Here is a 19,051-nt window from a genome sequence, read left to right on the forward strand (position 1 = left end):
TGTATAATATAACAGTATGTTTTCAGTAAATTAATTAAATTTATTTTAGAATATTTAATAAAATATATATTTTTTTTTAATATATTTAAATAAAAATACTAAATCCCACAAAGGTTTTTCTATTTATTGGAGAAAATGAATGATGTGCATTTTCAGATTTTATTTATCGAAACTTAAATTTTTCATTATATTTTATACTCTTTTAAATAATAATTTTATAGTGAACTAACAATTTTTCTAAAGTTAAATTGAAATTTTCTATAGATTTTGCATTTTAAAAAACACATTAATAATGTATGTATTATAAACTTCAATATATAAAATGAATTATTATTATATTAATTATTTATTCTATTATGATTATGATTTATCTATGTTTCTGTTAATTCTTATTAAAATAAAATTTTTTATTTCAAGTACTTCCTAAATTGTATACATTTTATGCTAAATACTAAATTACTATTTTTTTTTTTTTATTATTATTATTAATTTAGTCAACACAATAAATATAATCAAGTAAATTTTAATTTTAGTAACTTTTTAAATGCTTTCAAATAATGCAATGGTCTTTGTACATACTTTTTTTTTATAACGCATATCATTGCTTTGTTTAATTTTGTGTATATCAATTATTAATTGAGTTTTTGTATACTATTATTTTTCCTATTTTTATTGGCATAATATATATCATAACCATTTGTTGGTACTGGTCTAATTTAATGTGTATTATAATTTTATAATTAATTAAATTTATTTTAGATAATTTTGTATTTAATAAACAAAAGATAAAAGTTAAACATGTATATATTTATCTAAATAAAATTTTTGTAGGTTTTTATTTTTTAATTAACTCACAACAAAGTTTTAATCTTACTACAGAAAAATACTTACTTTATTTTTAATACTCAGTTTTATGTCCTGTTATATTTTATTCTGATAAAGAAATACAAACATATTAACCGTTTTATTATTTTCTATTTTATCTATAAGTAATAAGTACTCTAATAAATACTTGTATTATTTAATAATTTGTCATTTTATAACTAAACTTTTAAAGAACCTATCTTAGTTTTAAACTCCAATTGCTATTTAAATTCTCCATTGATATAGTTTATTAGTTAAAATCATTTGTACAATTCAGACATTGGATAGATGGTGAATTGAACCAATTCAATAAATAGTTTAAAATATGTTATAAATCTTTGAGCAATGTTTTGTAATTACAATTATTATTTTGTTGATATTTAATGTTTTAATCATGTTTCTAATTTTAATTTATACTCAGTATTTTAAACACAAATTACGCTTATTATTTTCAATTTTAGATTTGTTTCATTATCTGTTTTTAAATGTATCGCCATTATCATAGTAACTTTTACATTATAAACTCTGTTTTTGTTATTCATCATTGTTTTATATGCAACTGTAAATATCATGTAAATCATAATATTATTGTAATATTTTCAGGTTGTGATAGTTGTAATTTAAGTATACTATACTTTAATTATAGTAGTTATATTAATTTGTATTATTCTATAATAGACATTAATATTGATTACCAAATTATAATTTTTTTTTTTTTTTTTTTTTAATTTAGATTTAAATTTTTGACAGTAGTTAAAATATTTAATATTATTATGTATGCTTAACTGTTAATTATTAATAATAATATATAGTTGATTAAGTTAAATATTGGTTACATATTTTATAGAATCATGATGGTAATTTAAAACATCTGTTTCTGGAAGTGGGTCCACTATAAATATATTTAAATATATAGTTTGTACTAATAATGCTAATCTTACCCTGGATACATATTTTTTAGTTATTTTCTCCATCCTTACAGAAACTTGTCTCATTTAGTTTTTAATTGTTATATAATATATCCTTGGCATTTTTAGACTTAATTGCTTCTTAATACATAATATACATAACGTATCAATCAAATATATTCATACAAATTTAATTGTGTTAAAATTAATTTATTATATTAACAAAATATGTTAATAAGTTAAAAAATTAAATTTTTTTTTTAAATATATACAAATAACATAAATATTCATCAATTAAAAGTGTTGGCATTTTTCCTTGGTTTTTGTTGAATTGTTATTACTTCAACGTAATAATTCAACCATTTATATAATATTTATTTTAGATATTTATCTAAAGGCATTTAGCTTTAACCTTTACATTTTAATTTACCTGCATAAATATGTATTAATTATACAAATTGGTTGCAATTTCTTACCCATAGTTGGTGTTGCTTTTGCTATGTAACATCATTGGTATTAAATATTTACCTTATTTAACTACTCAATAACCATAAAGCATTGAAACCAACACCAAAATATTTTTTTTAACATTTTATAAAAAATAATATTATCATATTTAATTGTCTTATGTTTAAATATTACATATTAAAAACCACTTTATAAAAAGATCTTTTACCTACCTAAATTACATATTAATATAAATATTACAAGTATTATTATTATTAATTTTGTTATCTTTTTTCTGCTTCACATACACTTTCATCTTTATGTTATATCATCTATTATTAGTTCTCAATCTATAACAAGATAAGCATTGCAATTGTCATATTACAAATAACGGGTAAAATAAAAATAGTTTTACTTAAACACTGGACAAAAATTTGTGTATAAAGTACATCTTTACTGGCTTTATTTCTACATGGTTCAATCAAATAATTAATAAATTAAGTTCTAAAAATTGAAGAATGTTATTCAAAAAAATAATACGTATTTTTAGTTGTTGTTTTATGATACATTCACTACCTACTGATTGAAATCACTGCAGTAATAATGTTACTTTTCTTTATTTTATTTTTTAATATTGAAAAATTTACAAAATTTAAAAAATAAAAGTAGGTAATATTTTTTGTATACTTTTAACTATTTTTTTAACTTAAATTTTTCTAATAATAAACAATAATCAATAATATTTTTTTAATGCCCATCATATGTTTTGATTATAAAAAATTCGTTAAATATAATTTCATATTTTCATCAATTACACATTATTAGTAACACAATAAATTACTTTTTAATAAAAAAAATATTAAGTAAATCAAAACTAATATATTTTTTAAGCATCAGTTAGTTTTCTTGTGATTAGGTTGAACTGGTTGGAGACTCCTGGACTAAAAATCATAAACTTATAAGTATGAGTAATCTTTACTAATCAATTAATAAATAACTCATTTTTATGATTCATTAGTTATAGACAATATTAAAACAATGAAAAAGAATATATGTTACTATTTGTTTATTCGACTATCAGACTAGTGTTTGAACAGTTAAGAATTATTTTGCTATTAAAATTGAAATGATTATATATAAATTGCTTTTCCATGTTATATTTTACAGTTCAGGCTAAGAAGATTGGTACACCTTATTTTTAAATTAACTTAAAGAAAACAAAATTAGAATTAAATATATTGGTTATTTAAATGAATGTGGAATCTTAATGATTGATCATAGCATACTAGTTTTCAAACCCAAAAATAATATAATTATAGGTAAAGTTACCTATATAAATCTTACTTTAAAAAGATATAAATTACCTATTCTAAAATATGTGTAATATATTATATAATTTTATGTTAATTGCTAACAATCCTAAAGCTAGTAATAATATTATTAATTAGTATAAATGAAATAATCAATCCAACTAAAAAAAAAATAACATAATATACAATACAATATTATTTTTAAACTTATAAAAGTAAGTTAGTCGCATTACAAATGAGGTGTAAATCTAAAATAAAAAGTTTTCATATTAAATGAATATTAACTGATTAATGTTTTCAAGCATATTGTATTATACATTATCAAATACAAATCAGGAAAGACCTAATTAATCTGTTAATAGTAATATAAAAAAATTATTGAAAAAGTAATTTTTTTGAGATTGTTAATCATCAAGAGTCTAGACCATAGGTACAGAAATTATAAATCCAAAATTTCATTTGGCTTTAGAATAAACTATTCCATAGTCCAATTACTTTTTAACAATTAATTTAATATAATTTTCTTTATTTTTTATAATGCACTTAATATTTACCAGTAGATTAATTTTAAGATAAATACACTTGTCTTTTTCTTTTGATACATTCATTGTTATTTTTAAATTATATTAAATTATTTTTTCAAAAACTTTATCAGTCGAGAAAGAATATTTAGTAGGATTCTGTTTTCCATTTCTATTAGTACTTTATACATAATTGTATTATTTTAGCGAGTTAGATATTAAGACTTTTGAATTATTCTATTGTAAATTTCCTGGATCGGGTACTTTGCACATTTAATTGATTTTTTAAAAATTTAAAAATTTTCATATTTTAAATAGCTGAAATTATCAAGAGGACCTATGAATCTTATAACAAACATTGACTAGTGTAACAAATTATGCACATTATAAGAAATTAATTGTTAACTAGATAATAATGAATATAAAGCTATAAATTTTTTAAACAATGTTAAAGCTATATCGTTATGAGTTTGACATAATGTACTACTTATTAAAATTTTAACTGCAAGATAACAACATATAATTTTCCTTTTAAAACTATTGTACCATAAGACAATCAAAATAATCTAAGTTAGGTAGCTTTCCAATACTCTATATCTTCTATTGCTCTTGGTAGACAGCTAAATTCTGAGGGGACATTAGGCATAAGCTTTAAAAGTTTACAGAAATTTATTTTTTATTTTCTTCGACTAATCTAACATCTTTTTTACCCTTGACCCAAAACTCAACAAGTTGTTTGGTTATTCCAAGGTATATGTTATGCATGTAGTCTAAAAATACATTATTCACCATGTTCACGGGGTAATAGTTCTAATGGACTATCTTTTTTATGGTAATCTTCATTTATCCTGTTACGAAAACTTTCATTAGTTCTTAATGGAGTATTTATTTCTGGAAATTTCATTCTATTTTGTAAATACCTGTCCTCTTGAGTTCATGACAAGCAACCAAAATAACCGTTATGCCCTTTTACAATAAAAATGCCTTAACGAGAGAATTTCAAATATTATGACCTATCTCAAATTTAATTATTTTACCATATACAGAAATACCACTATTTAGTAATACTGAAATATCTAATAAAAATGGATGGAAATATTAACTAACTGATGATGGTTTAGTTAATCCATGAAATATTCCTATTAGAATTACAAAATTAGATAATTCATTACAATTAATAATTAATAATAATATTGGCCATAGCTGATTTTTAGAACATTTTGAAATTGGCAGGCCATCTATATTAATTCCTAATTTAAAAAAATGAAGTCTATTTTATGAAAGTTCTTTGTTAGAGTTAGGGTTAACATTTTTTCTAGTCTAAAATTAACATAAGAACATTATTATCCATATTGACAATTTAATGAGAGAGAGGTGTTTTCAACAAAGTGCACACTTTACTAGGAACTTGTAAATCTTTAGATTTCGTAATTTTTAGTATAGCATTAGAACAATTATGGGATACTTTATGATGTAATATCCAAGTTCGAATTTCATCTTTAAAGTCAATGCTATTTGGTACGTTTTGTCCATTAGGGTTAACAGATGAAATATTTAAAACATTAGGTAAACAAAGTATTATTTTGGGTTGTAAATGTGTCTTTTAAATCTTTTAAACTAAATGATTAATAGGTAGAATACTTAACAAATCAGAAGCAATTTTAGTTACATCTATTATTGGAGATGGATCACAGATATATTTTGGCTGTAGTTGGTTGAAAAGGTATCATATTTATTTTTTTCCAAATTTATAATTTTTCTGAAATATTCAGCTGTTACTAGACCCCAATCTTTCTTCTTCCTGTTAAATGTCTAAAATTATAAAATAAAAGTAAAAATATATTATCCAAATGAAAATTGTAATGCATTTTTTACATTTAATAAATGTATCTCTTAGTAGATAAAAAGTATTCTCAAGTGTTAATTTTATTAATTAGTAAATACTTTAATTAACTAATTTATTAATTTCTGTGTTATAGCAACTTACACATACATATTTTATTAATTAAGTCTTTATTTTAGTATAATGTTTAAAAACATATATCATTTATTAACTTAAGTTTTATAATATAAAATAAAATGTAATACTAAACCTAATCTTATTTTATTAAAAAAAAAAAATTGTATAGATAACATTATAGAATGATGGTTTAGTAGAATACTTCAGTACAATAGCTTTACAACCTCATAGAAAATTGGTGACAAATCAGGGTAAAGGCTTTCATATTCGCTGTAAATATCAAACAAATAATCAGCTATTAACTAATGTGTTAAATATGAGGTAAAGTTTCTTTTAATTTGAACTGTCTTGTATTACTTTAGGAAATACTTATAATTATATTAACAGTATGCAGTTTATGAAATTAATGAGTTTAATATATTATTATTATACATTGTTTAAAATTTAAAACTATTATTGCTAGGGTTCATAAGAGAAAACTGGCATTTATAAATAAGAATTTAGTATTAATAAATTAATTTTAAAGTGTTATCACTATATTAGTTATAAGTAAATGTATAAAAAAAATTGTTTAAGTAGAGCTATGTAGCAACAAAACAGAAACAAAATATCTAAGAATTATAATCGACCATCAATGAAAATGAAATAGGTAATATATTAAATATCCACTTTAATTATTTTATTTTAAAAAAATTAAGTCATAATTCATGATATGTATAGAAAACTAATTTATCTATGTCTTCAAGTAATTTAATTTTCTATGATTGGCAAGATTGGCTACAGGTACCTGCTCTGTTGTACCTTCATTAGGTGTTGAGAGGGTCACTATAGTGAATATTTTAAATTTAAATTAAATATGCAATATACTCCTTAAATGTTGTGAAAAATCTATAAATATCTATTAAAAAATATCCTCTTTAACTGAACTTAAAATTAAAAAAAAATGCATGCATAATTTAAATATAAGAGCTGAGTGGCCATGCTTAACAATTTACCTAGGTCCTAGATTATCTATAAGTCAACATATTATAAATAAAGATATAGTTATAGCCTAGGTATACAAAAAACAATAGATTTTATATACTTTTTTTCTGGATGCATTTTTAGATTTTTTTAAATGCCCTAAGCCTTATTATTTAAAAGACCCACAACCATATGTGTTATTATGTGAACCATTTATAGGAAAAAAACTAAAAAATGCAAATTTATAAAGCTTATAAATAGATTAAATAGTGTTTGTTGAACGTTTTTAATTTTTGAAAATTATATCATAACTATTTTATGAAAATGTTAAGTATCTAATCCAATGTCGTAAAATAAAGAATAAAACATAAAACTTAAAATGCTTATAAAAAATGATTTCGTTTTCCAGTAGAATTTTTTTTTTTATGTAGGTTGAAAAACTTATAAAGAGCAGTGTATTGATTTTTCAAATCTTAGGTAAAAATACAAACATTTTTATGAATTTTTAATTTAAAAAAAATTTACTAATTTTTGCCATTTTTATAAATTTTGATAAAATTCTGACTTTAAACACTTATAAATTAGTACATTTTTAAAAATACTCAATTTTCAAGAATTTAACCAAGCAAATTATTTTTAATCAATATCTGTAAAAAAGAAAATTAAAAATTAACATGTTTTTATGCCTAGAAATAGTTAAAAAATAGTAGAAATATTTTGAAAACTTAATCGTAACAAATAAAAAATGATAATAAAAATATTTGGTGAAAAACTCAAATATATATATATTTGGCTATTTGTTCTCAAGTTACATTTAATAACAAAATTAATTTTGTCAAAATTTGGATTTGAATGCCCGTTTTACCTTAATTCATTTCTTAGTTTTTTTTTTTTGATACTTACAGAAAAAAATATTGAGGATTTTTAATTTTAACTTCTTCAAAGTTTAAATTATGTCAATTTTTTTCCAAACCCAACCTTAGTATTGAAAATTGAAGCATACATAATAAAAATACATAATAATGATATTTTTAATTTTTACAACAAATCGTATTGATTATAAATTATAATAGTGTTGAATAAAAAATTAACTAGAAACACAATAACTAGTAGGTAACTCATGGAAAATATATTTTTAAGTTTGAAAGATTTTAGTTATTGTGAGAAGCAATGAATCTATTGATTTTATAATGATAAATAATATGTTTTTTGAGTATGTGTCACGATAAGTAATCGATAAAATGCTCATGTAATTCAAGAAAAAATAGCCATAGATTCTTGAATTTTTCATCAAATATTTATATTAACATTTTATATTTACGACAACATTTTCAAAATATTCTAACTACTTTTGAATTATTTATAGACATAAGAAGTTTTCAACTTTTTAATTTTTTTTTTTTTTATAAATGTCGTTTGAAAAATAATTCGTTGGATATAAATACTTAAAATTGTAATACAAAGCTCCTCATAGGTTCATCATTTTTCAATTAAAAAATATCGAAAATCTATAGTTACAATATTGTTTTTAAGTGTTTAAAGTCAGGATTTTGACATTAATAAAATCGCGAAATTAATAAATTATTTTCTAGTTAAAAATTCATAAAATGTTTTGTTTTTAATCCTATAAGATTTGAAAAACATCATAATAAGGTATTTATATGTTTTACAACCTATATTAAAAAAAAAAAAAATTATACTGGAAAGTCAAATTAATTTGATGTGACTGTTTAAATTTAAAATTGTTATGACATTGAATATTAACCCGATAACATCTATTTCTTTCCAAACGATTTTTGTACTTAGTTTTAACTTGTAATTTAAATGCAAATAACCGCAGATACTTGAAATTTTCAAAAAATGTTTGTATTATCATTTTAGTTGTATAATAATTTTTTTAAATGGTTAAGTTATTTATAGACATGCTGTATATTAGTTTTTTTTCTAATTATGACGAAAAAATAAGTTTTTTTTATGTTAAAAACAATGGTGCAATCAGCTGATTTCAAAGCTCAGATTTAGTTTCAAAATTATAGACATTTCTATACTTTGTTTTACTTTATAGGCTATATTACGCCTTAATTTATTATTAAAAATTGATTAAATTTAAAATAAAATTTCATTTTTTCTCAATTTTTAACTATGATTTTTATAACTTTAGATTATTTTTAGCATACTTAATAATTTAAAAAAAATATATTTTTTTTAATTTTTTGAATACTAGGTTTTTAAAAAAAGTATTGTTTTAAAATTTTCTAGGGCTCTGGAAAACACTCGTTTTTTAACTTCTGTCGAGTTAGGACCACTGCTATAATTTGCAAGATTTTTTGTCTCAAAATTGTATCTACATACCTACAATACGAATGTAGTGTTGTTTACGAGCATCTATGTATAATATTGTACAAGTACCTTTATAAATATATTATATACAGTATACCTATACATTTACGGGCGTTCGGGCGGCACGCGAAAATAAACTCGCGGAAAAGGGCGGCCGTTCCCGAAATGCGGTTTATTGATCAAGTCTCGAAACGACTGCCGTGGCAGCGTTGTGTATGCGCTGTTTATATACACCAAATATATATATATATTTTAAAATACATAGTATATATATATATATACTTATACGCATATAATGTATAGGTATAATATACTTACAACGATACAACGTACATGTTATATACTCGTCATTTTTATATACATAAATTACATAAATATATATATATACAGTATGTACACTGTACAGGGTGTATCACAAATTAGACATATTCAAACGTATTATAATTGTAGTGTAAAACTTTCGGTTCTCCCCGATACACTATGTTATATTTATAATTTTTATAGAGGATGTTGTCTGTCAAATTCCGTGGCATTCTTAAACCGATGTTTTCTAAAAATGATTGTTATAATATGATATTATTTCATTGTAATTTTTCCAGGACTATTCGGTTGTAGTATTGCTACAAAATAAAAAAAAAATTGAAATTTGAATTTGAGCAAATTTTTTTCTCTTAAAATAATATTATTTGTGTAAATATTTTGGAGCCAAATTAATATTTGTACATAATTATAATTTGTCTGGAAAAGCTTAGTTACATAAGATAGATATAACTATAGAAGGTACCGTATGGCTTTGCATTGTATATTTTATTTTCACGGGACCGAAACATTTGAATTCCGACTTTTTAATAGATATTGTTCATTATATTCTTATATTATTTTCTATGCATCGATGTCCAGACGTTTGCTGACTATTAGTTGCAATTTGTTTAAGTGAACGGACTTTGTAAAATATTTAAATAATTTTTGAGGTAGGTACAAGATACTATAAATTCATAATCTTTATAACACCTGACATTTTGCCTGTACGATAATTTTAGGGTAGAAAACATGATATGACATTATAGGAATTATGCGAGCGATGACGGCTAAATTGCGTATTTCTTATACCTACTGTAAAAAATTTAATTAAGTATTTAAATAATTACAATACCTAAAATTAAAAGTAAATTTGTAATTACATTGTAAACTTGGCCATTTATATAGATACATAAAAATATTATATAAATATTACATGTTTAATAAAAATATATTATATTATGTAGCTGAATCGCCTAAATTCCAGAGTTTGCATTGAAAATATCTTGTGAATCTTAAAAACTTGAAAAACACACCCTGTATATGTGTATATATATATATAATCGTCGATGGTTGTGCGGGTCGAAGTAGTTGCGCTAAGGAACACTATACCATAATACCTATCACCAATACTATAATCACTACATAGTATTTACAAGCTATTACTACTACTACTGCTTCTACTACCTACTACCTAATACAATAAACTATTATTATTACTACTACCACTACTTAATTACAAGTGCGCTCGACTGTATCAAAGTAAGTGTAAAAAGTGTAATAAATCATTTTGTTATTATATATTTTAAAATAATTGATTGAAATATTGATGTATTAAAGATACATTTTCCAACTATCTAAATAATTTAATTTTTAACCGAAATATCAACATATTAGTTAGGTATATATGTCACATCCACTTAAAATGGATATCCATTTTATAAAAAAATACGATTACACTAAATGGATGCGACATATACATAGTGAGTCTTTTATCGTTGAGCACTCATTATTTCCAAAAATTTTGACTTATCAACATTTTAGATAGGTACCTACATGATTTTCAAAAATTATAAAAAACTTTTAATTTTTTCACCTTTTTACTCAATAGTTAAACTATTAACTTTTGATTTTAAAATAGTAATCTATATTAAAAAATATAATTTATAATTATGGGTTTTTTTTTTTTAATGTATATGTTCATTTTTTTCAATAATCTTCATTTTTTGTTAATCCGTTGGCGAAATATAGACGATATTTTTGTATTTATATTTATTTAGTTTAATTTCATACATATATATTATGAGTACTAGACCCCACTGAGAGAATCCCAGCCCAAGTGTTCAAAAGTATAGTTACATTAGAATTTCAGGTAATTATATGATAAAAAAAGTGAAAAAGTTGTTACTGTTTTAAAAATACACAATCATAATACTATCTAAAATGTTTAAACTAAAATTAACCAAAAATTGATTACATTATATTGACAAATACCGTAACACCAATTATGTATTTAATTAGTTATGGAACTCCAATAGCTATTGCAGGATTCTTTTTTAAATAAATTAACTACTAGTACTAGTACTGAACTAGGATTTCTATGACTCAAGGTAAAAAGTATTATACTTTTCAAATCAAGACAGTTAAGCTATTACTACCTATATATTATATTTTATATTCCATAGGCATATAGTATATATAATGTCTATTTAGCAGGGCTTTGGCGCCGCTTTGCCCTATGAGTAATTGTAACACCGATAATACCCTTTATATTGTATTTTTCTTTTTTAAATGCCAAAAGTTATAAATTTGATATATTTTATTCCAAGGAAAGTATTGTTAATGATTGAATTTTTTATCAATAATAATTTAGGTCCGCACGGCGCACATACACTATGACTACGGTTGTAGCAGTATTTGGAAACAATTTATCGCATAGGCCCTTCGATAATAAAACTATATAAGATTATTTATTTAATATTAATGATAATATTTCTGATACATACTAACACAGTTTAAGATATATTTACCTATTATATTAATTAATATAATAACTACAGGGCTCGTGACATGTAGCTCTAAAAATATTCACGTATAAAGTCTTCAATATACAGAAAAATGTATTGAATGTGAAAAAATACGGATTAAACATAATTATTTTTATTATTAAATAATAAGATAACGTCTTTTACTTAATTTATAAATTTTAAATATTTTTATTATTATACTCGTGATGTTACAAAAATTGTCTGTGTAAAATTTGAGTGTAAAAAATGAGTTTTCAACAATTATTTAAAAAAAAAAAACAATTGTAAAAATGTAATTCAATTTTATTTAATCCTAACATTTTTACCATATAAATTGCATTGACTAATGAGATGTTTACTTAAGTTTATTAATTTAAACGATCTTCGATTGTTGCTGAACAAAGTGAAGAAAAATTGTGTATGAGAAAAGTTATGTTTAAACACTTGGCACGTCCGTTCGCATGGCTATAACGAGTATAAAACAACGATTAACGAGTTGTGTAACGATAGGTATGGTATCACAAGTTAACATGTAACGACTTCAAAAATCTAGAACGACTGAAAATATAAATAGGTATAATTGAGTAAATGGCTTGATTACCGAGTGGATCTGTTTTCGACCAAAGTAATATTATAGGTATTCGACGTAAAAGAGATAACATTTTGGTTAGGTACCACTGTTTACGAGTTTGTATGATACGAGTATGAGAAATCAACAACAAAATGTATTCAGCTTAAATATAGGAAACTTAAGATTCTAAATTAAATGATACACTGTAATTTCGCCGATAAATCAGATAAATCATGATAGAAAATTGCGCCAAATATACTGATAGGTACAATTCGAGGTAAAATCACGTAGATACCGCAGTCGCACCAATATATCGGACAACTCAGACAAGTAACTCAACTATAATCGAATAGATAAATTTATTTGAATAGACTTTACTTAAAATTTAAAATAACTGTGTTTTTAGAAATTAAAAGAGGAAAAAAATTATTGCGTTTTATAACTAAAAGAAAAATTATAGTTTAGAAAATATTACAACTGGCTCAATTCGTTGGTGCTGTAAATTAAACGTAATTGTTTAGAATATATATACACGACTGATGGAATAGTGACGAGTGCTCGAGATTCCATTCAACACGACCACAAACCATCAAATGAAAATGGAATTAATAGACAAATAATTATAATTATGGTGTGTAAACGTAAATCTATAGATGTACAAATTAAAAAATTTAATGTAACTTTGATTCAATTTACGCTGGTGGAACATTTAAATGCTGTGCTCGATTTTTGGCTCGAATGTTTATTATGCATGGTTTTGAAAATTAAAATTATATTCCATTTGTTATTTGTTTGTTGTCCGACAAAATATTTAAATATCTAAAACTTATGCGTATGTGTTTAATCAAATTATCAATAAGTGTAATTGAATCGACAAACTTTTTTACTGAAAAAAGTAATAATTGATTTTGAAATGTCAATACATACTCGTATTGGCCCAGGGCCGGCGCTAGAAGTATTGGCACCTTGGGCGAAACCATGTTTTGGCGCCCTTAACCCGTTCTTCACCTAGTTTGAGTAGTAATAAAAGTAAGTTTTTTAGTAAGTTTAAATAAAATTATAGTAGGTATGTATTTTGTATTATAACTTTAAATTTTATTACCTGATCATATAATATTGTAATAAGATTATTAACTTATAAAATTGCCACATTGCATAAAAAAATAAAATAAATTAATAATAATAATAATTTTAAATTCGATACTTATAAGTTATAACTATAATTAATATTAAAACTAGTGCACTATACAAATATGAGAAAATTTCAGACGTATCTTCAATTAAAACGACATTAGATAATGAATATTTTAAATTGTGCAGATTGTTAATAGTAATGAATTAAAAATAATTTTCAGTTTGGCGCCCTGAGCAGTCGCCAAGGTCACCCATAGCTTTCGCCGGCCCTGCATATTGCTGTAGCGAAAGTTTGGCCTTCAAATAATTTAATCGGTAGTAGATTTCACCTCACGTATTCATGATGGCGAAGCATACACAAATTTGGTTTAGTTAGTGATTAAAACGAATGGTGGTTTACTTATAAATTATTGGCACTTGGTAGTTGGTTACACAGAATATCGTTTAGACTATTTAGAGCCTGAAGAAGTTTTTGATTGTTTTGTTGAGGATTCAATGACCGAATGTCCAATTTATCCAATTTATGATAGGCTAACTAAATACTGCGATTATTTAACTGAATATTATATTGCAGAAGATAGTACTTTTCCTTCTAAACTTTGAGCATGTACTTAACTTTTAAAGTCTTAGATTAACAACGAATTCATGTAAATAATTTCACTCGTAATTTAATAAAAATATCATTACAAAAACGCCATCTATCATGCCGCGCGTTAAACTAATAAAATTAATTAATTAATTACAGGTCTAAAATTAAACAATTATTATCCAAGTATGTTTGGATGATGATAATTAAATTATAGACTCAAACTAGTATTTTGAATATATTAATGTAATTAAGTAAATCAAACTATGTTTAATTATTATAATATATACATTATATTAAAATATTGCCAAAACGAGTAACTGAGTGTTAAATTATAGTAGTAGTGTTAATAGACAATAGTGTAGTACTTTATGACTTGGAGTATTTCTACAAAAGTTATAATACAAAATATACATTGATTAAAATCCATTAATGCTTTTAATTTACTGCATACATCTTATTAATTGACGATGTTCGTTAAATGGCTTTTACTGTTTTTAAACTACAAATACTTATCTATTTTAGGACTTATTTAAATTATTATTAAGTATAAAAAAAATTGTAAATATTTATTATCTGGTCTAAAAAATTTTATATCATATACTATACTAATCAAAATCAAAAATTGTATATTTTTAATTTTATTTATTTTATTATTTAATTGTTATGTTTATAATGGTAAATTAAAATAATATTATAATTTATGATATAAATATTTCCAGCATTATTCTGTAATTCGTATTTATTTAGTTTACACATTTATTATTACTACAGTCCACGCACAGTATAAATAATTTCAAGAGACTGAGAAAAAAAGTTAAGAGGAGGGTTCGTTATACCAATACTTGTAGACATTTTCAAAGGCACGATAGTTTCATTTGTTATATCGATATATTTCTAGACGAGTTTTGTATATTGTTAAGAGTCATTAGCAAATTCTCTTGATAAGCTACAAGAAGAAAAACATAATTATTTAGGTTATGTAGTGCCAACATTAATAGTATTAAGAAAACTATTAATACAATCAACGAATTTAAAGCATTGCAGACTATTATGCTCATCATTGATAAGTTCTTTAGAAAAAAGATTTAATTATGTATTTGAACTTAGTGATCAAAAAAACAAGACATACATTATTGCGTCTATAAGACACCCTAAGTTTAAGTTATCTTGGGTTCCAGTTAGGTATACAAATCTTTGTAAATCATTTTTTTAAATGAATGTGAGACCATGAGTTTCATGATTAAAAATAAATTAATCGAGTCCACTGACATTGAAGATAGTGTATATAATTATTAAAAATGTAACTGTGAGAGTTCCATTTAACCGTTATTTATATTAATCTTATTAATATTAAATATGATTATTAATTAATAAAATATCATGTTTTAGATTTTATAAGAAAAGAGTGCCATAAACAAGTATAAAAAAAATTATCCGATCATTTATCTGGATAAAAATGTTTCTTTTCCATCTTTATCTAAATAAATAAATAATGAAGTCATTTTCATATTTATATAGATAATATTATTATAATTTATCTTTAACTTTATCAAGAAAAAAATGTATTTATCTGGGCTCAACACTGTAAACGAACAAGCGTATGTAACGTACTTATCACCAGGAAAAAACTATCCATAACTGATCACCAAAATGTAAAATATTAATATTTAAAATTATTTAAAAATATTTAAAATAAAATATTCACGGAAACGCAAGTGAACATTTGTGTGAATAGATCCATTCAAAACAACGTGTTTAATTTTAGCTGTCGCCAGTCTTGGAGAATGTTTGTCTAAAATTAGGCACGCGCGATCGATCGTGGACGATGGCGGATTTTATAAGCTCGCTTTACATAAAGCGAATGGTTTAATTTAATACAAGTTGTTTAATTTTAAGCGAACATTTGCGGTGAATTATAATCGCGGCTGCGCGCGAACTATTCGTCTAGCATGTCATTTTTGTTCGTCAATTTATGTCTTTTATTATCTAATAGTCAACACAATTTCCTCCACTGCACCTATGTTCGCCTATGCAGCCGAATAATGCGGGTAGATTGTGATAACGAGGCTCGATTCGCTACGATAGGCGACGGTGCAACCGTTATTTTTAGACAAAAACCCATAACCAATACATTGTAGAATAGAAAATGCGTCAATGCTGTAAAGAATATTTTTAAAAGTATTTAAGTAAATTTACAAATACAATTTTCAAGTAATTCAAATACTACTCAAATACTTTTCAAATACTTTTGGTTTTTTAAAGTAGGTTTGTAATTAATGTAATATAGACATATAGTAGATTTTAATCTAGGTTTTATCATCATTTTCATTTATTAAATAAATATTTATTGCATTTTAAAAACATTATATTTTCAAAATTTTCATCGCTCATTCTTATCCTTTTCTCGGTAATAGTCGTTCCACCCACATTAATAACTCATTCTACTGAAGCGCTACCTGGCAGCGGAGTATTGAATTTAATGAAAACCTATTTTAATTATGTAAATGTTAATATTAAAATAAGTGAATAATACCTATATAAGAGTAATAGTTATAAATATTAAAAACTCAGTAGTAATTCTTACTTTTTTAATTGTCAGTAAAAGATTTAAGGTGTTTATATCTTTGGTCGGCAATGTTCCCAAATGTTGATCTATTTTTTTTGTTTAAAGAAACGTCATAGTTATCTTCGGCTAACACATTACACAGAATACTAAATTAAATTATTATTTAATTATTGTAGCAAATAACAGGCAATAATACTTTCCCAACCAAATATTTCGAATAAAAATAAAATAGATGAAAAAAAAACCAATAGTATTCAATACAAATAAGTATTTAATATAAAAAAAGTTTTTAAAATACCATTGAAAATAATTCATGCTGAAAATATTTAAAAAGTTATTCAATACTTAAAAAAGTATTTGAATACTTTTACTCAAATACTTCACAGCACTGAGAATTGACTATTCTGAATAGTAAACCACAGTCTGTGCACACACTCGCATGGCCGCACCAGTCGGTTGCTAATTTATTACTCGACAGTCGACGTATATCATAGTGTCACTGTATTTTTTTAATTACACAGTAAAGAGCTAATGCCGAATAGCATTAACACCAATATTAGTAAGTAATAATTGATTCAAATATGTACTTATTATTTTTATTAAAATGATTATTTTTTAATATTTCTATTAGTCTTTAAAGTAGTATACCTTTGTATTGAGGCATTAAGCAGTATATTATATGTGCCTATACTTATAGAATAATACTTAAATTGTAATCATACCTAATACGATTACACCTATATAAAAATAAATATGAGAGATTTATTTACTATTTTTCAAGCTTTATATAATTATAGTACTTATAAATTATATAAAAAAATTATTAACAACAGTTTTTATTTTTAAACGTTGTGCATTCGATCACTTTTTTTAATTTCTAATAATTTATTTAAAACAAAATTAATTAAATTAATATAATTTACTTACACTACTTATTTTTTTATGAAAAGAGTTGTTAATAAAAAATAATAATAATAAAGCGTGTGTATTTATCGGGTGCTGCAAAGAGGAAGGCAAAAAATGATAAAAAACTTAAAGAAGAAAAGAGAAAACGTAATTTACATGATTTAGGTTGGTGTATGTCAAGTAGGAACTTGATTCAAAATAATACTAACGAGCAACAATGTGATATTGATGACCTCGAGGTATTAGAAAATGAAAAAGCACTAAATATCCATGTTGAAGAATCTAAAAAAGGTCAAATTGATGATACAATTGTTCTTTATCCAAAAGAAATCACTGAAAACGTTATCAACACATTAAATAATGAGATAGTTGAATATGTATAATTGAACGAGAATGAAAGTGTAAAGAAAATTGATAAAAATATTATTAACAGTATATTTTGTTCCAAAAGCACTATTGAAGCCAATTCTAACAAACAATCTGACGAAATGTTGATGTTTAAACATCAATTGAATTAAAATCATTGAATTTAAGTAACGATCCAGCAACTTGGAAAAAACTTAGTTAATCAGATCGCTACTATTTAGCTGTAGTTAGTCCACCTACTAAACCATCAAAGTTTTCCAATGATGAACATGAGAATCACTCTTTTCCCATCTCATTTTTCCAAAAAACCTTACCAAATAAAGAAACAGTATAACGCGACTGGCTTGTATGGAGTACACTAAAAAAAGCTTTGTTTTGTTTTCCGTGTAGTCTTTTTTTAAGAGATAATGAATTTGAGCCGTCGGGTTCTGTATAAATGGTATTGGAAATAATTGGAAAAAGCTTTATGATAAGGTTAATAACCACGAAGGGAATAAGAAACACATAAAAATATATTTACTATGGAAAGACTTGGTAGAAGTAATACATGGTAGAAAAGGGATCGACAAAGACTTACAAGTTTCTATTAACACAGAGAAAGAAAAATGGAGAAAACTTCTTCGTGTATTAGTAGATATCACATTGTTTTTAGCTGAAAATAATTTACCATTTAGAGCACACACTCAACGATTGATTATGATGACTGTGGGCTTTTTATTTCAACTGCAAAATTGGTTAGTCATTACAGTGAAACAATGAAAAATCACTTGGATACTATTCA

The sequence above is a fragment of the Rhopalosiphum maidis genome, chromosome 3 (assembly GCF_003676215.2).
Source record: "Rhopalosiphum maidis isolate BTI-1 chromosome 3, ASM367621v3, whole genome shotgun sequence".
NCBI lineage: Eukaryota > Metazoa > Arthropoda > Insecta > Hemiptera > Aphididae > Rhopalosiphum > Rhopalosiphum maidis.